Source organism: Bos mutus, chromosome 18 (genome assembly GCF_027580195.1).
Source record: "Bos mutus isolate GX-2022 chromosome 18, NWIPB_WYAK_1.1, whole genome shotgun sequence".
Taxonomy (NCBI): domain Eukaryota; kingdom Metazoa; phylum Chordata; class Mammalia; order Artiodactyla; family Bovidae; genus Bos; species Bos mutus.
In genome coordinates, this window is record NC_091634.1 from 50,070,143 (window position 1) to 50,095,269 (window position 25,127).

General features: G+C 49.6%; 1 long non-coding RNA gene across 1 annotated transcript in view; it reads left to right on the forward strand.

The window, feature by feature from the left end:
• Positions 1 to 25,127, forward strand: part of LOC138991840 (uncharacterized) — a 287,475-nt gene that overhangs the window by 162,097 nt on the left and 100,251 nt on the right. The window contains exon 7 of the long non-coding RNA XR_011467732.1: positions 2,615 to 2,736. This is a non-coding gene — a long non-coding RNA (uncharacterized lncRNA). The remainder of the gene's footprint in view (positions 1 to 2,614; positions 2,737 to 25,127) is intronic.

The following is a 25,127-nucleotide window of genomic DNA, read 5'->3' on the forward strand; positions in this document are numbered from 1 at the left end:
CTCTCCTCTCCTCCTATCTGTGAGCAAGAGATGAAAACAGTCACTGCTTCCAGCCGTCCCCTCCACTCTGAGGTTGGGCGCTGCCTGTGAGGGGACACAGGTTTCCTGGGAGTGGACTTGGCAGGTGGCTGTTTGGCTGTGGGTGGTGAGTGTGCGCCTGTTCTTGTACATGTGAGCAGAGGGGGCCCCGAGAACAGGCATGCTCCAAGTCTAGCGGGCAGAGCTCCTTCCAACGTCCTTGATAAGGAAATCATCTTCCAATGAAGCAATCTCCAAATAGCTGAGCGGTGACCTAAAAAATTAGCACTCATAGGAAATGGGAAACACATCCGCCTCTGAGTAATTGGTTCTTTTTTCATATATGAGCTGAATCTGTGTGAAATTCCTTCCCCACAATTATAAATAGAAACCAACGTGCTTTCAGTTGGGCTTTTCTTTCTTTCTTTTTTTTTTATGAGGTTTTTTCCCACAGACAAAAGGGATTTTCACTTTCAGGAGGAACGATTGCCAAGGGCAAGAGGCTTTTAGATGGATGTGGCCCAGGGCCACCGGCCTCCTGTCCTATCATCGGCCTGACACCCAGGGCTGTTCCCTTCCTTGGACGGGAGCACAGAGAGGCAGGAGGTGGAGGGTGGGATTCTAGCCGCAGCTCTCCCCAGCTGGCTGGGTGAGCCCATGGGCCGCCTTTGCCCACCTGGCAATGGCAACCCACTCCAGTACTCTTGCCTGGAAAATCCCATGGACGGAGGAGCCTGGTAGGCTGCAGTCCATGAGGTCATTAAGAGTCGGACACGACTGAGCAACTTCACTTTCACTTTTCACTTTCATGCATTGTAGAAGGAAATGGCAACCCACTCCAGTGTTCTTGCCTAGAGAATCCCAGGGACGGGGGAGCCTGATGGGCTGCCATCTATGGGGATGCACAGAGTCAGACACGACTGAAGCGACTTAGCAGCAGCAGCAGCAGCAGCCAGTTTGCTCAGCTGACGCTGGTACTCCGAGTCAAAAACCGCATGGCCTTCGCGCTCTGGATGCTGTGAGATATGCAGACAGGAAAAGCTGTCCACAGCTCTCAGAAGCCTGGAGGGAAAGGTCAGAGATGAGAGGAGACCGGAGGAGGCGCCTGGTCCTGGAGAGATGCCGGGGGCTCTGCCACAGCTGGGCAAGGGAGACCGACTTGTGGTAGCACGCTTCCTGGGACCCCCTGAGAAACTGAAAACCCTGCCACACAGATCCTCTGCGTGGACGCCTCCCCTGCAATTCAATGCCAAAACCCAACAGCCTGAATTTGAAAAACCTCCACTGGCAACAAAATCTGCCCTTAAGTGAAAGCTTAGTCAGTCACTGCAGAACCGTTTGAAGATACAGGGCAGCCCCAAACCTGTGGGAAGATAACAGGGTGTAGAGCACAGTCACCCTATTAACCTTCCTAAGACCCATAAGGGTGCTGAGTTCTACATGCATCTTCCCCAGGGTTCCAAATCAGGGGCTGGGGACCTGAAGTGATCTCATTTAGAATTGTCACCAACAGGCTGGTGTCCCCAGGAGGCCACAGGCCGGTGGCCTCTGGGAAGACCTGCTGGTGTATTTTACTCAGTGACTTCAAACATCCAGTCTTCCCTGTGTCCTCGGTGGGGAACAAAGTGACATCTGAGTCCCTCCTGTTTCTTTCCTCTGGGCCCCCTGCCTGATTCCAAAGGCATTCGTGCTGACAACCTGCCAAATCACCACCCTTGAAAGTGCTTGTAGGAAGAGCAGGAACAACCAAGCCAGGCTCCCTGGATTGCCGGCCCCACACCCACCCATCCACACACTCACTCATTCAACAGGCAGTGGTGGGGCCACGCTTGCTCACCTCGTGGATCAGGTAACAGTTGCAGTGAAGTGGTACATTCTCCAGAGAAACAGAACTGGTAGGAGAGTTTATGTAAAATATATATGTGTACACCTATGTATGTTAATCCTAAGAATTGGTTATGGAGGCTGAGAGGTCCTCTGGTCTACTGCTGCCTGCCAGCTGGGGACCCAGGAAATCCAGGGGTGTGATTCAGTCTGAGCCTGAAGGCCTGAGAATTGGGGGTTTGTAGGGTGGAGGCTGATGGTGTATTACACCACCAGAGTCCAAAAGCCCGGGGACAGGGAGTGTCAGACCTCTGAGGGCAGGAGAAGTGGACATCGCAGGTTGAACAGAGAGATGGAATTTGCGCTCCTCCTTGTTTGTGTCCTGCTCCGGCCTCACCAGGTGAAAGGCACCCCCGCCTTGGCGAAGCTGGCCTCTTCATTCAGTCCATGAGTCAAGTGCTGGTCTCACCTGGACTCTCCTCCCAGACACGTCCTGACACAATGTGTTATAGCCCCCTGGGCACGCCTGAGCCCACATAGAAGCAGCCAGCCCAGGGGGTGGGACCCCGGGGCATCTAAGGGCTCTGTAGCACTTGGCATCTGATCTGTCCCTTAGCTTCATTTCCCGAGCACTTTCTCTGGGGCCGGCCCTGGGTTGTATCTTCAGGTTCGCATGTAGTATCCAGAGCACCCAGGGGGTGGGGCACAGCTAGGGGACCCGATTTACAGACTGGGGAGCTGAGGCTCCGTGATGTCTCATCTCTTGTCCCAGCTTCTGCAGCCAGAAAAGACAGAAAGTAGACTCCAAACCACCACCTGTGACTGCCCTTGCCCAGTGTGAAGCAGAACAGTAATGCTCAAGGAGGTGACATCAGTGTGGCTCGATGTCCCCAGGTAAGACCGCTGGGTGGTAGCCCTGTCCTCGCCTACCTGAGGGTGTTCTTGTGAGAACTGTGTGAAAGGATGCCCAGGAAAGGCATTCCCAAGCTGCAAGGCATGGATGGAAGGACCCATTGGTATTACTAATGTCGTTGCCATCGTTAATGATGGTAAAAGTGCCCCCAAAGTGGCTCCTTAAAACATGAATGTAATGGTGACTGGGGACATCTCCAGACAGCCTTCAGGTACCCCGGCTATGAGTTCAGATGGGAAAATCTGAATGCCAGCTATGTGTCCATCTGATGAATCAGATTCTCAAGGCTCCTGTGGAAAAGCAGGTTTCTAATCAGCTTGTTGCCCCCAGATTCCATAGTGATATCGGGCAAGATGCTTAAGCTCCTGGGCTTTGGTGCTTCCCCCTGGGCACTTGAGAAGTATTTGGAGTAGATCATTCTTGAGCGCCATGCCAGCTGTGGTATCTGTGATAGCTGGGCCTGCAGCCCCGAGCTCTCCCCCACTGTACCCCTGCCCCCTTGCTGAGCCCTCACCCCATCCCTGAAGCACCTGGGAATGCCTCGCTCCCAGGAACTGACCTGCGAGGCCGAGCACTTGTCACCACCGTGGTCACCAAGGCGAGCCGGCCTGTCCATCCTGCCCAGTGCAGCGCAAAGGGCAAAAGCCCTTCCTCGCGAAAGGGTTGCCAAGTCTCCGTAAATGCAGCTCCTTCTTTCCTGACCCTATGCCCTTCTTCAAAAGAGCCTTTAAACCTTTAGAAAACATGCGGTTTCACTTTCAACTGTATCCGAGCTTAGAGCATGTTATTTTGGCTCCAGGACAGAGCTCCGGGTGGGAGGCGTCGACTTCATAGATTTGAGCCGGGGAATATTAATGAGCGGACGGGCTGCAGAGGCCCCCAGAACTGCCATCCCACCGTCAGAGCCTTGTTAGTTCAGCTGGAGTCCCTGACAGGCTCTGAGCCTGAGCTTGGCGGCTGGAGCATCACATCTCAGTCTGACCCCCGGTGACCTCTGGTTGGTCTGAAGTTACAGGTTTTCTGGGCTCCAACAGTATACGGTTTAGGGGTCCTTCTCTAAGAAAATTACTTCAAAATCTGAACACAAAGACAGTTACAATAGTATTCAGAAAAGAAACGGCAGATTTAAAAAACCTGGAAAATAGACAGACACCACTAAATATACAAATTAACATAATACTTTTACTAATTAGCTGCCTGAACCACATCTATAACACTTTCTTTCCCTTCCTTTTTTTGTGGGGGCGAGGGGGCTGCATATACTTTGATCTCCTTTTCGAATGATATGAATTTGGCTGCCTCAATTTCTATAGAGAACAGAAAGATAGCTTAGTATTCCTTTGACTTCTTTGATTGTAATTTGCTTTTGTGTGCGTGTGCTTGTTGGTAGCTCAGGAAAAAAAAGTCTTTCAGTTTCACAATACATAATTATGCTTCTACCTGGCCCACAGATACCAATTGCAACAGTTGTGTGTGGAAAATTTTTCAGCCTGTGGTCAAATTTGGGGGAAAATTCTATTTCATTTCTTTCAGATAGGACCTGTACATTTTCACCATTTCAAGTTTTCTTGGAAAATTAGCAATGCTTTTATTTGTGAATTTCATGCTGTCTTCCTCAATGTCAATTGTTTTGTGTCAAACTAGCCAGAAATTTAAATCTTTTTCCAATGTGTTTACATGATTCACTTCTCCACGTTTGTTAGACTTTCGAACCATCCAAGTGCTTCTTCATTGCTTGTATCTGAAATTGACCCCTTCTTAATTAATTAGTATTTTATTATGATCTGGACATTTCCAGTTACAATTCACTTCCCAAGTCAGAATGCTTATCTCTTTTGTTGCACATTCTGTTAGTATCTTCTCACAATTTGTCTCTTAATTCTTTAATAATGAAATTTAAAGCTGACCAAAGAAGATACCTTTCAGATACATCCATAATTTCTCACTTGTTTCCTTGGAGTATTCCAAAGCGCCTTTCTAAATTCCAATTATGATGGCATAGTCAAACTCTATAAAATATACCATTGCCACCAAAAATGGTTTTAAAATGGTTTAAAAGGTGACAGCGTGTATGTCACTGCACGCACTGCTCCCCACAGAAGTGGATTTCCATTTTGACATTGAGAGAATCGAATCTGCCTTGTACAGCTGCATGCAGTTTGGAGGAATTTCCACAGACCAGCAGCTGGCTCTGCGCCTCCCGACCTCACGGTTCTCCCGCAGGCCTCATGGCCATGTTCATCCTTCTGTGCCTTCACATCGTGACACGGGGCAGTCAGCACCAGAGCAGTGCCCCCGCCAGGACAGCTGAGCGTCCTGGCTGTGCCAGAGCAACTGCTCCACAGCTGTCCATCCTCCATGAGCCAGCTGCCCTCAGCCACTCCGAGACTGAGGACGCCACCCAGCAGCGGCGAGAGCGAGAGGGCAAGCCAGAGGGAGGGAGACAGAAGTCCTCGCCAATTGCAATGAGAATATCTTGCTTCTACAAATTTTCCCCAAACCCATAGCCTTGGGAATTCATCCGCAGAGACCAATGCACGTTCAGGCCCCGAAGCTTCAACTGCAGCAATGTCATGATGAATCTACTTCTGTGTGGCCCTGGATCCCATGAGGTGCACATTCAGGGACCCAACTGGCAAATGGGTTGTGCCCCGGGCCCGATTCCAAGTCACGGGGTCAAAGCCCTGCTTGATCCACATCTGAGTCTCTTGGACCCGCTTCATCCCTGCCTTTTGCAGTCACAGCCAGATCACCGGTTCACATCTCAACTCCTGTTACTAACTTGCCCTGACCACTGTCTAACAGGAACCCCTGTTCCCTGTCGTCAGATGAGGTCAGCCTTTTTCAAGTGCCACAGCCACCATAGAGGGAACAGTAGCAGTCCTGGAGTTGTGCAGTGCCCGACCTGTACAACCAGACACGGCACTCTTGCCGCTGTCTTCCCAACCTGTCCTCCCTTTTGTGGTTGGAGTGACCTTTCGGAGATAGAAACCAGTCACACTACTTCCTGCTTACAAAAGGCCAGTAGACATCCACACTGCTCTTACCCTGAAGCCTAAACTTCGTTCGGAGAAATCCAGGCCCTGACCTGCTAACAAGTCTCATCTCTCACCATCCTCCCAACGCTACTCAAAGAGGCCCCTGCAGACCCTCACCCCCTGCCTGTTCTGACAGATTCCAGCTCATCCTGCAGCCCGTCACCTCCTCCGGGAGACCTTGCCCAACTCGCCCATCCCCCACACTTGGTTGACAACCCCTTTTGTTTGCTTCCTCTGCATCTGGACTGCTCTGAGAGACAGCTGGCCAAACTGACCTGTCATTTCATCTCTTTTGGCCTCAGCCATTCCCTTCCTAGCGAGGCTCTGGAAACAGGTGAACAGAACATGGGCCCTGCCCTCATGGGGCTCTGGAGGTAATGAGAAGTCAGATTTATACACAACCAGCCACGAGGGGGACACAGCTGTAGGCACAGTGTCCACATTGCAGGGACCCCTCCAAGGAGCCCCAGAGCATGCTGGGTGGAGAGAGGAGCCAGGGCAGGCGGATCTGCAGTGGGGCGTGGGGGAATAGATCCCACGCCAGCAGAGGTGGTAGGGGCTCCCGGTAGGGAGGCAGGGAGGCGGGAGGCTGCAAAGGTCACCTGGGTCAGCTGGACAAGACCCAGCCCAAAGGGTGCCCCTGAAAAATGCACAGCCAAGTGGGGAGGTGGCAGGTCATATGTGCATGTTGGAAAGATGTCCCTGGCAGTGGAACGTGGTCCGGAGCGGGTGGAAGTGGAGGCTGGAGGGCCAATTAGTAGGCTGTCAAAATATTGTAATTCCAAACCGATTTGTCACACGCTGAGCATAGAGGAATCTCATTAGCAAAAAGAAAGGGGACCTGAGCCCGCCCCCCCCGAGACTGCAAAAGCCCAAGTTCAACAGAATGGCTCCTCCCACACATTTCATCAGTTTTTATGGTTTCATCTTTTCCCCCACCCTTTGTTTCTCCTAATTTCCATCCTTCTCTTGCTGTTCTATACTTTCTCCTTGTTCTCTCTGGCTTTTTGGATATTCTTTGCATCCGTTGTTTTCTGTTTTAAATTTTTTTATTTTTCTCTGAAAGGTTAATGACTCAGGCTCCCTGAGACTGGGCAGTGAGTGAAAGTTGCTCAGTCGTGTCCGACTCTTTGTGACCCCATGGGCTATACAGTCCATGGAATTCTCCAGGCCAGAATAATAGATTACTGGAGTGGGTAGTCATTCCCTTCTCCAGGGGTCTTCCCAACCCAGGGATTGAACCCAGGTCTCCCTCATTGCAGGCGGATCCTTTACCAGCTGAGCCACACGGGGGAGGCTGGGCAGACCTGGTCTAAACCCAGGCTCTGCCATCTGCTCCGCAATGTCAGGGGCGCCCCTGCACGTCCGGGAAAGGCGAGTCGAGCCGTCCTGTCAGAGCGTGTGATGAGGAGGTAGCAGCGCTGGGAGAACATTTACGAGAACGTGCCGTGCTCGGTAGCTGTGACTATGGTTTCTAACGTTTCCTTAAAAAAAGAAAAAGAGGCTTGTTTTCGTGTTAGTTCTTTTAAACAACCCAGGCCAAGATGAAGTGCCAAAGCAGCCGGCAGAGGAGAGACTGGGGGCGGGGGTGGCTGTAGTTCTGAGCTGCTTCCGGTAGAGGACGGCACCCCCAGGGCACGGTGACCCCGGCATCACCGGGTAAGAATGTGCGCTTTCCAAACGCCGCCCCGGCTCTACTTTGCTATTGAAGGGTAACAGTTTGCTTGGACCACAAGATCCTGCTCTCGTCCCCAGTACGGCCACTGTGATGGTTTGAAACTCACGCAGTAGGAGAGTACTGAAAACGGAAATTAAAGTCTTGCTATTTGGTGAAAACATCGGACCTCACCCTGTGCACACCATCTTATCCCCCTTCGTCCAGCCTGGTTGAATGAAAACCGCGTCTGTGAAACTTCGACCGAGTTCTCTTCCACTTGTACCGTTATCATACACCTCACAGTTCTTCTTTAAATCAGGTCTCGTTTTGTTTTCACTTGATTCTGTTTTGCAAGAAGTTTGCACTGTGGCCATTGGTGGAAAGGGCCACCAGCCATCTAGCTGGATGCCGAGGTGTGCCAAAGGCTTCAAGCTACAGCCCGTCGCAGGCTGTTGAAGGCGGTGGGGAGTTGGGGGGATCTGCTGGGCGTGAGAGGCAGGGAGACGGCTCCACGGCCGGGGTCTTCCTCCCCACGCCGTCAGGGTAGAGGAGCATCGCCAGGGGCTTTCCAGTGGCCCTGGAGTCCTCTCAGGTGGACCTTCTTCTGGGTGGGCCACGTCCCCCGCGGTGGTGGAGGAGGAGACCGGGGAAGGGGCACGGGGCAGACGCCACCCTGCCCTGTTTTGTCAGCAGCCTTGTGTCCAATGCAGAGAATGCTCTCACAGCCAAAAGAACGTCTGGTTCTGATCCTGTAAAAATGCGTCCTGGAGTGCTATTTGTAGCGGGGTTTGTTTCGAAGGAGGATTTTTTTTTCCCTTCTTCTTCCATGGAAGACACAGGAAAGGACCAAACCAGCCACCAGACCGCCTTGCTGTGTGAACCCCACCGCCGCCGCGTTCCCACACCCACTGCCCAGAGCCGGGGGCCCGGGAACCAGGCGGGGCGCTTGGGGTGAGCAGGTCTCGGCTCCTGCATGCGGCTTTGTCGGGAAAAAGCTAGCTTAGAGTCTTCAGGCCATGGCATCACTAATGAAGATGTAACTGTCCGGCCAGGAGATGATCCATGAACGTCTACGGCAAAACGAAAACACATTCATTCAGCTGGTGGAGGGGGAGCAGGGACCAAAACCAGCGGATTGGCAGAAAAGCCTTCTCAGCTTGGAACTAGCTGCCGTGCTCAGCATCCCTGCTTCACAACAGTCAGAGCCCTGCGACCGGGTTTCCTTGTTCCCATTCTCAGGGTGACGTTGAGACTCGCGGGTGAAGGGTCTGCGCCAGACACTCGCAGAGCAGAGAGGCTGGCCTGATGGCATAAATCCAATCGAGTCCTGCCTCTCCCCCTCCCCGTCGCTCCTCCTTGCCTCACCACTGCCCTGTGGCCAGTGCCCAGGGCCAGCAGGTTAAGAAGAAGGTGGGAAGGCACAGGCTGTCTGCTCCCCACCTCATGGCCGTGAGAGCCCAGAATGGCCAGTGACAGGGGTGGAAGTGGTGTGTCTGGACACACGTCAGCTTCCCCGGCTGTGAAGGTCCCCCTGGAACGTGCTCCCGCATGAGACCCTGGGCCCTGCAGCTCATCAGGGGGAAGTAACTAGACAGGCCTGGCCAGGCTGTGTGGCCGTCCAGCTGGGGCTTGGGTGGTGGGGGCTCATTTTGAACCTTCCAGGGTTCAGTTTAGTCGTCCACGGGACGCACCACCTGTCATGAGCCTTTGCAGGTTGAGTCTTCTCAGCAACGCTGAGACCGGGCTCCCCTTTGTCCTGCCTCCTGAGGCCATTTCCCACCCTCCTTGCAGGAAGGCCGGTGGTAGGAAGGCCCTGCAAAGTGGTGGCCGTGGCATTCCCTCCCAGGGGCCTTGGCTGTGGGCTGAGTGTCACTCCTGGTTGCAGTGCCTCTTTCCTGGCCTTACTCTGGCCCAGAGAGTCTGGCACAGAAATTCCTAAACGTTCCCTTTCTGTGTAAGCTCGATATGCCCTGACTCACGTGCTGTTGCACGAGGTTGTCCTAAAGATTAAATGAGATAATAACTTCAGATTGCTTTGCACAATGCCTAGCACATATTAGGTGCTCCATCTGCAACTGGCATTAATGAAGGAATGAGTTTATGGAAGCATGTGGTGTGAGCAGTATTCTGCACCTAAGGACTGAATGTGTTACCATAATCATGACCGTTATTATAAAATAATAACAGTGCAGCCTGGAGAATACCCACTGCCCTTGTGCACGTGGACAGCCCCCAGAATGAGAATAACTGTGGGGTGACCAGTGGGGCTGAGTCCCAGCTTCCAGCCTGTGTGGACCTGCATCTCGCTGTGCCCTCGGGGTGAGGCCAATTAAAGGCATGCAGAGGTGACATACCTCGTTTCCTGAATCCCTTGCCTGAGCCTTATCAAGGTCACACATGGGTGGTGGTGAAGTCAGCATAAGAGAGCCCCCAGCCAGCATGCAGGTGATCAGAATATCACGTGACAGCAACAAGGCTTTGTGTCTGAACCTGCGAGCTTTGTTACTGCAGCCGAGCTCATCCGTACTGGCTGATAGGAGGACAGAAGTCACAAATGAGCATGTGCTCAACACTTAGTAAGACTCTGTCTTTTGCTGGAAGGCACCCTTTCACAGAGGACCTTCAAGGTCACCTGTGCCTCCCATATGCCGTCTTGGGAAAGCATTTGCCTAAAATATGTCCAGGGATGGGGGCTCCCTCCCTGAAGGCGTCTCCAGCCTCAGGGACGCCCCTGTCGCTTTATATTCAACTAGAGTTCTCCTGCCTTTGACTCACTTGCTGCTCCCACTGTTGCCCTCAGAGCTCCCAGGTTGCAGACCCCTGGGGCAGCTCTGGGCCTGGGAGGGGCCCCTCTCTGTCTTACACAGGAGGACCCTGAGGTGACAGCTGCGAACCTGAGATGAAGCCGTCTGGCTGGTAACTCAGTGTTCGTTCTACTGAAATCTTAGAGGACAAGTTCAAAACCACACCCCTCCCATTCCCCAGACACTGGCACCACTGAAAATGGATAAAATGTCATGATGAGATTCTTTCTGAAACATCTTTATTGAGATACAATTCACATAGTATAACATTCACCCACTTACTGTGCACCACCAATGGCTTTTAGCACCTTCCAAGAGTCTGCAGGCATCACTGCTACCTGCGGCAAGAACAGTTCATCACCCCGGAGGCTGCTGTTTCAGTCCACCTTCATGCCAAGGCGAGGACCACCTGCAGGAAGATCCGGTCCTGAAGACTGTGTGCAAATACTAGAGGGAGTTAACCCTTGGTTGAAAGTATGGAGCATTAGCCCATCCGTCAGGTGACAAGGTCGAAGACGTTGATTATCACCGACTCCAGGAAGCCCTCTAAGCCTTCCACACGTATGAACCTCCCCAACCGGGCTGGGGAACCCCTGGGGGTAAGGCCTGTGCTTTCCACCTCTGCAGCCATGCCTGGCCCTGAGCCAGATGGCAGTGGGGTATAGCAAGTGTGTGCCAGGGACACCTGCCTGGGAGGGCACACAGCTGCCCCACCCCAGCTGCAGCAGGGCCCCAGGCTCCGAGCTCTTCTCTCCTGGGTCAGCAGCAGCTTGAGCACGCCTTGTCCACAGAGGAGAAGCCCTCCCCACCCCACTTCTGTCAGCATCGAACAGCACTGGGGGCAATGCTGGAAGCATTTGAACAACAGTCTGCCCGACTCATTACCCTCTGTGTGGTCTGCAGACCAGCCTCATTGGCATCCTCGGGAATATGTCAGAAATGCAGAGCCTCAGGTCCCGTCCAAGACTTACTCAGTTGGAATCTGCACTTTAACCAGATCCCCATGGTCGTATCGCATGTGAGAGTTGGAGAAGCATTAACCTAGAGCACAATTCTCATGCTTGGCTGCATCACTGATGCCTGAGTTGCACCCCCAGAGTCGGATTCCCTTGCTTGGGTGCAGCTGGGTATGAGCAGGTACCCTGAGGATTTATGACGTACATCACGGTTGAGAAGCCCAGGTCCTCTGCACCTAGAAGTTTTGCTTCGCGTGGTTAGTCTATCTAGAGCTGAGCCGATTCACCAAGTCTCACTGTCTCTCGCCATCAGACCAGCCTCCCAGCCCCTGCCGTGTCTCTCCCTGGCACACAATGCCAGCTGGCTGCCTCATTTCACTTGGTTTCATCTTCACTGAGCAATCACTGCCATCTCTGTGGTCACTGTTCAACTTGGCCCCGACCACACCGGGCCTCTCAACGATTGTCCAAACACCGGACTTCAAACAAACAAAGAGAAAATAACATTTGCTAATCCTTTGTGATAAGCTGCCTTTATCAGCCTCCGTGGCTCTCAGCTGGCATCGGCTGTTCAGATGGTCTCTTTTACATGCTGTAAATAAACATCACCTGTTTGTCCAGGATGACACGGGGGCAGCTCCCGCTACTGGTGTTATCACGGAGGAAGCACTAGGTTGGGTGTGAGTGTTTGGACGTGACCCAAGAGAAGACAATAACAGCGGCCTTGGCCGAGCCCCAGGGTGACCAGACCGCAGCCTCGGGAGCTCTGCTGAGACCTGTGGGGCTATTGCTTCCTGGAAGGTGCAGCACCCAGAAGGGGACTTTCACTTCTTCCTGCCTCAGTGGCCACCTATCCCGTGTCTAGACGCGGCGCTCACAATGACCAGGGCCTTCCGGATTCCATTCTCTGTCTGCTGCCAGTTTCCAGAGCCGCGTATCTAAATTGGGATTTCCTGGATTCCCAGAGCCTTCTGGTTGGAGGGAAGCAAAGCCGACCCCTCTCTTTTTACAGCCAAAATGCAGAGACGGAGGGCAGGGATCACTTAACCATGAGGATGCGCCAGGCGAGAACCTTCTAGACCAAGCTACCCCTTCTGCCCTTGTATCATCAGGAACCTCCTATCTCAGGACACATACCCGGGAGCAGAAGCTGGGCCGGATACCAGGACCCATCCACAGAAGTCCTGGAACCGAGTCAGTGGCACCAATTGGCCTCACTGGGCCATATGCCATGAACCATCACTCGGGCAGGAGTGGGTAACACTTTGATGGGGCAGACCCGAGTTGCTGGGACTAGGATCCAGGGTGGAGTCATCCCTCTTTCATTTAGGGTGGAAAATGGTCCCCAAAAGAACCTGGGCTCTGGTTGGAAGATGGGAATGGAAGCAGCGGAAGCACAGAAGAAGCTCCCAGCAACCCACATGGTCCCCCAAGTGCCTGAGCCAAGCGTGTCTACATGTCACAAAGGGTAGAAGATGACCACAAAGCTCCCACCTGAGCCGCTAGCAGCAGCCAGGGTCATGGCCAGAGGCCTGTGGGTGGTGCTAGTGAGGGCTGGACGCCTGGGAAGCAGCTGGAGTTCCACAGCCCACGGAGGAGCCAGCCCTCTCCTGAACCTGGGACTGCCTCCTTTCCCCTTGGTCAGGACGCCCTTCACCTGTCCTGGTGTCCCCACTGACAGTCCAGTTATCCGCTGCTCACCGCTCACGGCTTAGCTCGGTGGCGTGGAGCAGGACCTGTCCAGGGTGGCCTGCATGCTGACCGCGGCAATCGCAGTCAGAACTCAGAACTCAACTGGAGCTGCCCGACTGAAGGCTCAGCTGTGCTGGCCCCAGGGGGTCAGTGTCCACCCTTGGCCTCTCGTGTGGCCTGAGCTTCCCTCATTGTGGTAGCTGGCGCGTCTCGAGAGAGAGGAAGACTGTTGTGCCCTGGGAAATACAACCGACCACACTTACCTGTCACCTCTTCCAGGAAGGCCTCCTTACCCCCCATCTTGGTGCACAGAAGGATTTAGCTGATAGCTGTGGAGTCGGCATCTCTCAACCCTGGCTACGCAGCAGTGTCATCTGAAGCTTTCTCAAACTTCTGCACCCTGAAATTCCAACCTTACTGGCCTGTGGCGGGGAGGGCCAGGACGTCTCTTGGAAGGTCCCCAGGTGGTTCTTCTGGCAGCTCTGTGCCAAACAAGTGAATTGACAAGCGATTCTGGCTAAACAGAACAAGAACAGCAATTTAGAAACTAAATATTTAGAAACTAAATATTGATGGAGCAGCATAACAAGGAAGAAAAAATCGGCACACGGGAAGAGAAAAGTGGTAAAAGGAAACGAAAATCCGGAAGAGGCGGGAGGAGACAGCTCAGGAAAGGGTAGTAGTGGGGAGGTCTGCTCGTCGGGTGGGAAGAGAGGCGAAGCCCACTGTGGGGTCTCCCCTGCAAGGAGTGAAAAGTAAAGCGGGGAGACTCTCCCCAACAGCAGGCCATCACAGGGTTCCTCTTTCTCCCAAAGCAGTGTCACGTAGCTTTCATAAACAGACAGGAAAAGATCCATGCCCAATGAAATCTTTTCTGTCTACTAAATGAGTAAATAATTTACAAATGCTTCAGGAAACTTCTCTTCCTGAATTGACCGTGGAAAACTTGGGCTGCGTTTCTGTAGGTGAAAAGTCGTGAACAGAAATGTAGCGTGAAAAGTAGTGTGCACAGGTGCACGCATATGCACGGGGTTGATAAGGATGTAAAGTTAATCTCAGAGAAGTCTATAGGAACCTGCCACAGGGCTCTGCATTTAACATTGTCCTACTTACTATTTGGGGGTTTTTTGGGGGGTAGGGGTTGTAAAAAGTACATACTGTAAAGTGTGCCATTTGCACTCTTTTTAAGTGTACAGTATAGTCGTGTTAAGTATATGCACCTTGTTTGGGAGCAGATGTAAACACTCTTTTTATAAATAATTGGCTGAAAGAAAAGCCATTCCATCCAACAGCAGAATTCCCAGAGCTCTGAAGTAATTGTCGTGAGACAAGTGAGAAAGTAGTGATTCAAGACTGTAGACAGTTATGCCCACTGCCTCTCTAAACAACTTAAACCCCGCGACTTAGGCCCTGCCATTTAGAAGGTACTTTTGTAAATGTTTATGAACTAAGTGAACTTTAGCAAGTTGAAATGAAGGGCTCAAAGTGATGACATTCACCAATACGTAAAATCCTTAGCTTAGATTTACAATCCAAGTGATCTAGAATCTAAAGTCCAGCTCAGTAAGAAAGAAATGTCTGTCCCTTTAAAAATTGGAAATGTGTCAAGCATACAGTACAGAGGATAAACTAACCAGTAACCATACACTTCCACCGGACTTAGCAGTGTTAACATTTCCCCTGTTTATTTGGTGTCATCTTTTGAAAGGAAACCCTACAAAGGTGTTGGGAACCTGCCCTGCACCCTCCCTGGCCCCGCCGTCCCTCCTTCCTTGTCCAGGGTGGACCACTATCCTGATCTCAATGTCCATCATTCCTGTGCATGTTTTTATATTCTGGCCCCATGTAGGTTCATCCATAATCAATATGAAGAGTTGGTTAGCGTGTTTTTACGTCAAAATGGTTTCCTATAAATGGTTTCCTATTGCACATTTCATCCTGCAGATAGCTTTGCTGACTTTGCAGGGTGTTTTGCAGGTTGACCTGTGGTGACACCATGGCTCTGTCCCTCTGTTCTGCCGCTTGAGAGTGTGCTATTGAGTGTGTGTGTGTGTGTGTGTGTGTGTGTGTGTGTGTGTGGTCAGTGGCTCACTCATATCCGGCTCTTTGTGACCTCATGGACTGTAGCCCCAGGCTGCTCTGGCCATGGGATTTCCCAGGCAAGAATACTGGAGTGGGTTGCCATTTCCTCCTCCTGGAGATCTTCCCAACCCAGAGATCAAATCTACATCTCTTGCATCTCCTGCACAGGCAGGCGAATTCTTTACCACTCCACCACTTGGGAAGGCCATGCTATTGAATGCATCTCCCCCAATTTTGTTATCAGGTCTACTGTGGATGAATTTCTGTGTTATTTCAGAGTTTTGGCTGCAACTTAGCAGCAAAGGGCTGTCCCCTGTATAGATGGACGTTCCTCTCGGTTGCACGCACAGACGTGGCATGCTGGTGGAGGGCTGCACCGCCCAGATTTCGGTAGAGACAGTGTTGTGCTGAGAGTAGTCAGTGGTGCTGCTGCTTCTCAGTCTCACAGTGTCAACACCTCCACAGTTTCCTTCCTCCAAACCCATAAGTGGGGAACAAATGGTACCTCAATTTGGCTTTAACTGGCATTTCCCTATTACTGGTCAGTACGGTTTCCTCTTTCATGCATCACTTGCTCATAACCTCGCTCCTTTATTCTCTATTATATAGTTTTACATTTCTTATTGATTCATAGGTATTCTTTATAAATATAGTTTGGATACCAATTCTTTGCCACATGTATGTGTTGCAAATATATTTCCAAAATATGGATTATCTCTTCACTTTATTTAGCTCATGGCAGCTATTTCAAATCCTGAAAGATGATGCTGTGAAAGTGCTGCACTCAATATGTCAGCAAATCTGGAAAACTCAGCAGTGGCCACAGGACTGGAAAAGGTCAGTTTTCATTCCAATCCCAAAGAAGGGCAACGCCAAAGAATGCTCAAACTACCGCACAATTTCACTCATCTCACACGCTAGTAAAGTAATGCTCAAAATTCTCCAAGCCAGGCTTCAGCAATATGTGAACTGTGAACTTCCCCATGTTCAAGCTGCTTTTAGAAAAGGCAGAGGAACCAGAGATCAAATTGCCAACATCCGCTGGATCATCGAAAAAGCAAGAGAGTTCCAGAAAAACATCTATTTCTGCTTTATTGACTATGCCAAAGCCTTTGACTGTGTGGATCACAATAAACTGTGGAAAATTCTGAAAGAGATGGGAATACCAGACCACCTGACCTGCCTCTTGAGAAATTTGTATGCAGGTCAGGAAGCAACACTTAGAACTGGACATGGAGCAACAGACTGGTTCCAAATAGGAAAAGGAGTATGTCAAGGCTATATATTGTCACCTGCTTATTTAACTTATATGCAGAGTACATCATGAGAAACGCTGGACTGGAAGAAACACAAGCTGGAATCAAGATTGCCGGGAGAAATATCAATAACCTCAGATATGCAGATGACGCCACCCTTATGGCAGAAAGTGAAGAGGAACTAAAAAGCCTCTTGATGAAAGTGAAAGAGGAGAGTGAAAAAGTTGGCTTAAAGCTCAACATTCAGAAAACGAAGATCATGGCATCCGGTCCCATCACTTCATGGGAAATAGATGGGGAAACAGTGGAAACAGGGTCAGACTTTATTTTTCTGGGCTCCAAAATCACTGCAGATGGTGACTGCAGCCATGAAAAAGTTATGACCAACCTAGATAGCATATTGAAAAACAGAGACATTACTTTGCCAACAAAGGTTTGTCTAGTCAAGGCTATGGTTTTTCCTGTGGTCATGTATGGATGTGAGAGTTGGACTGTGAAGAAGGCTGAGCACCAAAGAATTGATGCTTTTGAACTGTGGTGTTGGAGAAGACTCCTGAGAGTCCCTTGGACTGCAAGGAGATCCAACCAGTCCATTCTGAAGATCAGCCCTGGGATTTCTTTGGAAGGAATGATGCTAAAGCTGAAACTCCAGTACTTTGGCCACCTCATGCGAAGAGTTGACTCATTGGAAAAGACTCTGATGCTGGGAGGGATTGGGGGCAGGAGGAGAAGGGGATGACAGAAGATGAGATGGCTGGATGGCATCACTGACTCGATGGATGTGAGTCTGGGTGAAGTCCAGGAGTTGGTGATGGACAGGGAAGCCTGGTGTGCTGTGATTCATGGGGTCCCAAAGAGTCGGACACATCTGAGTGACTGAACTGAACTGAATGTTTACCAGCATGGTATTTAACAATATAGTTCTTCATGATTTGTGAATTTTCCATCCTGTTTAGGAAAGTCCTTCTCTATCTTAATATCATCAAGATAGTTGTCTACATTTTCTTCTAGAGGTTTTTAAACTTTGTTTTATCCTTTTGTAGGTCTTTAACTGTCTAGAAATGATTTTTGTAAACGATCTGGTGACTTATTTCGAAGGTGGGGTTGATGGAATTTGCTGTTTGCTGGATGTGGAGGTGAAAGGAGTCAAACCCAACTCTGCACTCTTATCCAGAGGCTTGGAACTGACTTTTCCTGGCATGGGAAGCACTGGGAGGGGCAGGTTTGGGGACAGAGAAATGCACAGCCTGGTTTGGACCATCCAGTTCTGGTGACCTGGCACAGCTGGTGTGTAAGAAAGCCTCAGCGACAGTCAGAAAGACGAGGGAATGAATGGAGCTGGTCCTGGCAGAACACGTTGGAGAAACAGCCAATCCTCTAAGGTGGGGGATGGCCTGCAGTGGCCCAGGGACAAGCTCACCTCCTGCCCAGGCAAGCGCCCATGGGACCCTCTCCACTGAGGCTTGGAAGCCAAAGGTGGCTCTGTTTGTAGGTCCATCTCCACGTGGCTCTGGAGAAACTTTTTTATTATTTTGTTTGATTTGAAGATGGTTTTCGTCAAACAAGTGATTTGGTTGATTTATTTCTCAGCAGCTGGAACTGGCAAGTTGGTGACCCGAGCGATGGGTCAGCCGGCTGGTTCTCCACCCCAGCTGCATGTTAGCATGACTGGGTGCTGTCAGCACATGCCAATGCCCACACCCCAACCCTGGAGGGTCCAGCCCGGTGACTCTGTGCTGAGGCCTGAGTGAGTCCTTTCTGAAACCACCCAGGGGTTCTGGGATGAGAGGGGCCAGGGTCGAGACTGCACAGACCCCATGACTACCTGCTCCCTGTGCAAGATGGTGTTGCCGCGTGCCACCTTGGAGCTCTGGGGTGTGCACTGGGCCAGGGGCTGGCCGACCGTGTGGTGGCCATTTGGCCTTTTGGGAAAGGAAAGGGCCCGCTGCTCAGTTGTCCGGAGTGTCATAGGCAAAGATTGATTGGGTGTCTTTGCGTTGGGTCCAGATGTCCTGGCCTCCTCTGGTGGGGGCAGCCTCCACTGGGATGAAGACAAAGAGGGAGAGGGCGGAGCAGCTGGGATGTGTCGCGAAGCTCTGCAGATGCCCCCCACCCCCGAAAAACAGGAGCCCTCACAGAGGCCAGAGCAAAGGGGGACTTCATGCCCTTGGAAATGTGTGCAGCACTCAACAGCTTGCAAGCACTTCTCTAGACTCTCATTTGGGTCTTTCACCCTGGGGACAGGGACAGGGAGGTCAGAATTCTTACACTTATTTTTCAAAGGAGCAGAACCGAACCTCAGTGTGAAGAGGGTCCAGCAATGTCACACGGTCAGCAAACAGCGGATGAGGCCAAGAACAAAGCTGTCTGTTAAATGTCCGGCACACAGGACGTTTGAATCCATCTCCCTAAGCGACTTAGAAACCAGAGTTCCCCCCAGACTGGCCACACCCCGGGTGCGCTCTGGGCACGGCCTCACCTCGGGCCACCTCTCCTAGAGCAGCTCAGTGCGGGAAGAACAGAAACCACACAAAGAAAAAGACCCCTTCGGCTCGCTGAGCTGTTTCCGTTGCCATTTCCATCAGGAGAGGGCCTGGGGAGAAATCCTGGTCATGGCTACAGTGAAGTTTTAAATCAGAGTTTCTCATCCTTTTCACATTTGAAGTCAGACTCCTTGGGATAGCCGTTGTTACTTGTAATATCTGTGAGTTAAGAAAATATATATCCTAACAGCAATGCCTTCTGTGAATTTGTAACACTTTTTGTTGTTGTTCAGTCACTAAGTTGTGTCCGACTCTGCAACCCCATGAACGCCAGGCTTCCTTGTCCTTCACTACCTCCCAGAGTTTGCTCAAACTCATGTCCATCAAGTTGGTGATGCCATCCAACCATCTCATCCTTTGTTGTCCCCTTCTCCTCTTGCCTTCAATCTTTCCCAACATCAGGGTCTTTTCCAATGGGTCAGCTCTTCATATCAGGTGACCATAGTATTGGATCTTCAGCTTCAGCAACAGTCCTTCTAATGATGATTCAGGGTTGATTTCCTTTAGGATTGACTGGTTTGATCTCTTTGCTGTCCAAGAGACTCTCAAGAGTCTCCTCCAGCACCACAGTTTGAAAGCATCAACACTCAATTTTAGAAAATAGATCATTGAGATAACATGCACTTTAAAAATTACAATCCAATTCATATGGGCAGACAATATTTTCTCTCAAGATGCTTTTGCTATTATTAGAAAAAAGGCTGTATCTTTTAAAAGATGCATTTTAAGTAGGGAAAGAAAAGAAAGAAATGGCATGAACTCTGGGGAATATGGCAAAGCCGTACACTGATAAGATAGCTGGTGGGTGTGGGGGAGCTTGTTAGACTTTTACCTATTTACATATTTAAATCTTCATGATAAAACCTTTAAATAAAGATACTACTTGGTCCAGTATGAATTCACATTGTTGTCCCTTAGAGTAATGTTGTCCCCTCCACTTTCTAATCACCTGTAGCCCATAGACTTCAACCAGTGGTCTGACAAAACGTGGTCCCACTGGAGAAGGGAATGGCAAACCACTTCAATATTCTTGCCTTGAGAACTCCATGAACAGTGAAAGTGAAAGTTGCTCAGTCAGACTCTTTGCTACCTCTTGGACTATACAGTCCAATGAATTCTCTAGGCCAGAATGTCTGGTTTGATCTCTCAATTTGATCTCTGATTCCTCTGCCTTTTCTAAATCCAGCTTGAACATCTGGAAGTTCTCAGTTCATGTACTGTCAAAGCCTTGCTTGGAGAATTTTGAGCATTATTTTGCTAACATGTGAGATGAGTGCAATTGTGTGGTAGTTTGAAGATTCTTTGGCATTGCTTTTCTTTGGGATTGGAATGAAAACTGACCTTTTCCAGTCCTGTGGGCACTGCTGAGTTTTCCAAATTTTCTGGCATATTGAGTGCAGCGTTTTCACAGCATCATCTTTTAAGACTTGAAATGGTTCAGCTGGAATTCCATCACCTCCACTAGCTTTGTTCGTAGTGATGCTTTCTAAGGCCCACTTGACTTTGGACTCCAGGATGTCTGGCTCTAGGTGAGTGATCACACCATCTCAGTTAGCAGGGTCATGAAGATCTTTTTTGTAGAGTTCTTCTGTGTATTCTTGCCACCTCTTCTTAATATCTTCTGCTTCTCTTAGGTCCCTACCATTTCTGTCCTTTATCGAGCCCATCTTTGCATGAAGTGTTCCCTTTGTATCTCTAATTTTCTTGAAGAGATCTCTAGTCTTTCCCATGTTATTGTTTTCCTCTGTTTCTTTGCACTGATCACCAAGGAAGGCTTTCTTGTCTCTCCTTGCTGAACTCTGTATTCAGATGGGTATATCTTTCCTTTCCTCCTTTGCCTTTTGCTTGTCTTCTTTTCATAGCTATTTGTAAGGCCTCCTCAGACAACCATTTTGCCTTTTTGCATTTCTTTTTCTTGGGGATGGTCTTGATCACTGCTTCTTGTACAATGTCATGAACCTCTGTCCATAGTTCTTCAGGCACTCTGTCTATCAGATCTAATCCTTTGAATCTATTTGTCACTTCCACTGTATAATCATAAGGGATTTTATTTAGGTCATACCTAAATGGTCTAGTGGTTTCCCCTTCTTTCTTCAATTTAAGTCTGAATTTTGCAATAAGGAGTTCATGATCTGAGCCAAAGTTAGCTCTTGGTCTTGTTTTTGCTGACTGTATAGAGCTTCTCCATCTTTGGCTGCAAAGAATATAACTCATCTGATTTCAGTATTGACCATCTGGTGATGTCCATGTGTAGAGTCTTCTCTTGTGTTGTTGGAAGAGGGTGTTTACTATGACCAGTGCGTTCTCTTGCCAAAACTCTTTTAGCCTTTGCCCTGCTTCATTTCGTACTCCAAGGCCAAACTTGACTGTTACTCCAGCTATCTCTTGACTTGCTACTTTTGCCTTCCAGTCCCCTATGATGAAAAGGACATCTTTTTTGGTATTAGTTCTCGAAGGTCTTGTAGGTCACCATAGAACTGTTCAACTTTAGCTTCTTTGGCGTTAGTGGTTGCGGCATAAACTTGGATTACTGTGATATTGAATGGTTTGCCTTGGAAACAAACAGAGATCATTCTGTCATTTTTGAGATTGCACCCAAGTACTGCATTTTGGACTCTTTTGTTGACCATGAGGACTACTCTACTTCTTCTAAGGGTTTGTTGCCCACAGTAGTAGATATAATGGTCATCTGAATTAAATTCACCCATTCCAGTTCATTTTAGTTCACTGATTCCTAAAATGTTGATGTTCACTCTTGCCAACTCCTGTTTGACCACTTCCAGTTTACTTTGATTCATGGACCTACATTCCAGGTTCCTAGGCAATATTATTCTTTACAGCATCAGACTTTATTTCCATCACCAGTCACATCCACAATTGGGTGTTGTTTTTGCTTTGGCTCCATCTCTTCATTCTTTCTGAATTTATCTCTCCACTCTTCTCTAGTAGCATATTGAGCACCTACCAACCTTGGAAGTTAATCTTTCAGTGTCAGATCATTTTGCCTTTTCATACTGTTCATTGTTCATGTTGGATCATAGAAAAAGCAAGTGAATTCCAGAAAAAAAAAATCTACTTCTGCTTTATTGACTATGCCAAAGCCTTTGACTGTGTGGTTCAAACAAACTGAAAAATTCTTAAAGAGATGGGATACCAGACCACCTTACCTGCCTCCTGAGAAATCTGTATGCAGGTCAAGAATCAATAGTGAGAACTGGATGTGGAACAACAGACTGATTCCAAATTGGGAAAGGAGTATGTCAAGGCTGTATATTGTTACCCTGCTTATTTAACTTCTATGGAGAGTACATCATGTGAAATGTCAGGCTGAATGAAGCACAAGCTGGAATCAAGATTGCAGGAGAAATATCAATAACCTCAGATACACAGGTGATACACCCTTATGGCAGAAAGTGAAGAGGAACTGAAGAGCCTCTTGATGAAGGCAAAAGAGGAGAGTGAAAAAGCTGGCTTAAAACTCAACATTCAAAAAACTAAGATCATGGCATCTGGTCCCATCACTTCATGGCAAGTAGATGGGGAAACAATGGAAACAGTGACAGACTTTATTTTGGGGAGCTTCAAAATCACTGCAGATGGTGACTGCAGCCATGAAATTAAAAGATTCTTGCTCCTTGGAATAAAAGCTATGACTAACCTAGACAGTATATTAAAAAGCAGAGACATTGCTTTGCCAACAAAGGTCCATCTAGTCAAAGCTACAGTTTTTCCAGTAGTCATGTGTGGATGTGAGAGTTGGACCATAAAGAAAGCTGAGCACTGAAGAATTGATGCTTTTGAACTGTGGTATTGGAGAAGACTCTTGAGAGTCCCTTGGACTGCAAGGAGATCAAATCAGTCCATCCTAAAGGAAATCAGTCCTGAATATTCATTGGAAGGACTGATGTTGAAGCTGAAACTCCAATACTTTGGCCACCTGATGGGAAAAACTGACTCATTGGAAAAGACCCTGATGCTGGGAAAGATTGAAAGCAGGGGGAGAAGGGGATAAGAGAGGATGAGGTGGTTGGATGGCATCAGCAACTTGATGGACGTGAGTTTGAGCCAACCCTGGGAGTAGTTGGTGATGGACAGGGAAGACTGGTGTGGCTGTAGTCCATGGGGTCACAAAGAGTAGGACACGACTGAGTGACTGAACTAACTGACTGACTGACTTGGCCCAGTATGAATTCACATTGTTGTCCCTTAGAGCAATGTTATCCCCTCAGCTTTCTAACACCTGTAGCCCGCAGACTGGAGCCAGCAGTTTTAGATTTACAGACGAATATGTATCATCTAGGGTTTCTGTTCCTGTTTTTAATCTCTTGGGTCAAAATGTCACAGAGTGATGTGTGTCCTTGTTTACTTATAAACCCAGGTTTTTCCCATTCCGTTCTGCGCGGATACTGCCCACAGCCAGTCAATAAATACTGTTCATCTCCCTCGAGGCACAAGGCTCTGGGATGGAGTTAATGAATCCAAAGTTTGGGGCCAGCCTCCCCAGGACACTCAGTCATGTGAGAGATGAATGCTGAACATGTCACAAGAGAGGCTTCATAAAATCAACTCAGATGCCGAGTATTGGAGGGAGAAGGGTAGGTGTTCCATAAGAGCAGAGAGGGGGCTCCTAGGGCTGGAGCAGGAAGGCTTCCTGGAGGAAGGGGCATCTCGGTTGAGACCTCAAAGGTCAGTAGGGGCTCCTCAAGCCAAGAGGGCCAGCTGACCGCAGGGTCTTTGCCCGAATTCCAGAATCCCAGGCCCCAGATCACATAATCAGATTCTGCCCAAAGCCGCAGGCTTCTCTCTCTGCCTGCCGCCTTCCACCTTCCTTGTCATCAGCTGGCCCTTAACAAGTGACTAATCTTCAGTGCGTTTGATATGGAATAGGCAGCAAAAATAATCACTTGTCAAGGATTCCATCTTCATGAAGGACACGGCAGCGATCAGGTTTCAGGATGCGTGGGCGCATGAACCCTGGGGAGCTCACCCTTCAAACAGGACATTGATCTTCCCCCCTGTCACCCCGGATGGCCCACGTTGAGCCGCAGCTCATATTTCCTGGACCTTCAGGGGGAGATGAGTGCAAGGAGGCCAACAATGGCTCAGAGATACGGGGGCCCTGCCCACTGTGAGGTGTGCAGGAAGCTGCCAAACGGTTACTATTCCTGAGTATTCCCCAGGTGCCAGGCACCACACTCAGCGTGCTCACTGCGCCAGCTGACTTCCTCCTTCAGATCCTTGGATTTGGAGATTTCTCATGTTTGAGCCTGAACTCTGGATCCCCTGCCCACCTGACCCCCTCCCAGTCCATCAGCAAATCCACCTTAAACACCCACCCATCCGCCACCTGGGCTGGTGCCCGCTGACCCAGGGGCTAGAATGGGTGGCATTCGCTCATTCTGACAGACTGCCCCCAGGGCCCTAGAGCTGTCCAGCTTCCCAACCACCCCGAGACCCAGTTCTGGGACTCTCCTGTTCAATCCCAGGATTCCTTTTTTTTCTTGAGTTAGAAATGTTCTCACGGCAGTGACAAATCTCCGTGTGATGGAGCTTGGTTTTCTTCCTTCCTGGTAGTATAACGCTAGTTAACAGGATTGTTTGAATGGCCCCAAATACAACAAAATCCTTTCCCTCTTAATATGTCTGGATGAGCAGGGACAGCAATGCTTGGCATTCCCTTGGTGTGATTTTTCATCTCCTTCTATCTTCTTGCCTTCACTCAGGGAGACAGGGAGAGGGAGATGGATGGGAATGATTCATTCTCCAGCTTAGCCTGGCTCCAGCCTCAATGGCAAGTATGTGGATTTTGTCCAAAACTAGATGAACACGATGGCCTCATATTTGGGATGAAGCCAGCAACGCCCTTGGAACAGGGCTATTCTGTCGCTGTCACAGGCTCCCAGGGAAATGACTGTTGTTTTAATTTTGCTGGGGGACGGTCACTAACCACGAAGGGTAGGGGCCATGTGAAGGTCATTCCTTGTGCTGTCTTGCTTTTGCAGTGCTAAATTAGTAATGAAAGAGCCTGGCCAAAGAGTCTTTCCTCCCAGCAGTTAATGAAAGGCACAGGTGTGGCTGAGGGGCACTCAGCCACGTATGGCTTAGGGCAGCGGGAGAGTGGTTTCCAAGAGTTCCTATCTACGCAGAATCAGTCCTGTTCTGATTTAAGACGAGCTGGTTGCCAAGTAGAAAATACAAGGAACTCTTTTCTTTCCCAGTCTGGATGCTTTTTTTGGGCTGTGCGTGTGTGTTGTTTTTTTTAACGAAGGTCAAGCTGAACACTGGCTCCAAAACCTTTAGCCAGATCTAAGGAGAAGTGTTGAACTTGAAAAAAGAAAAAGTGG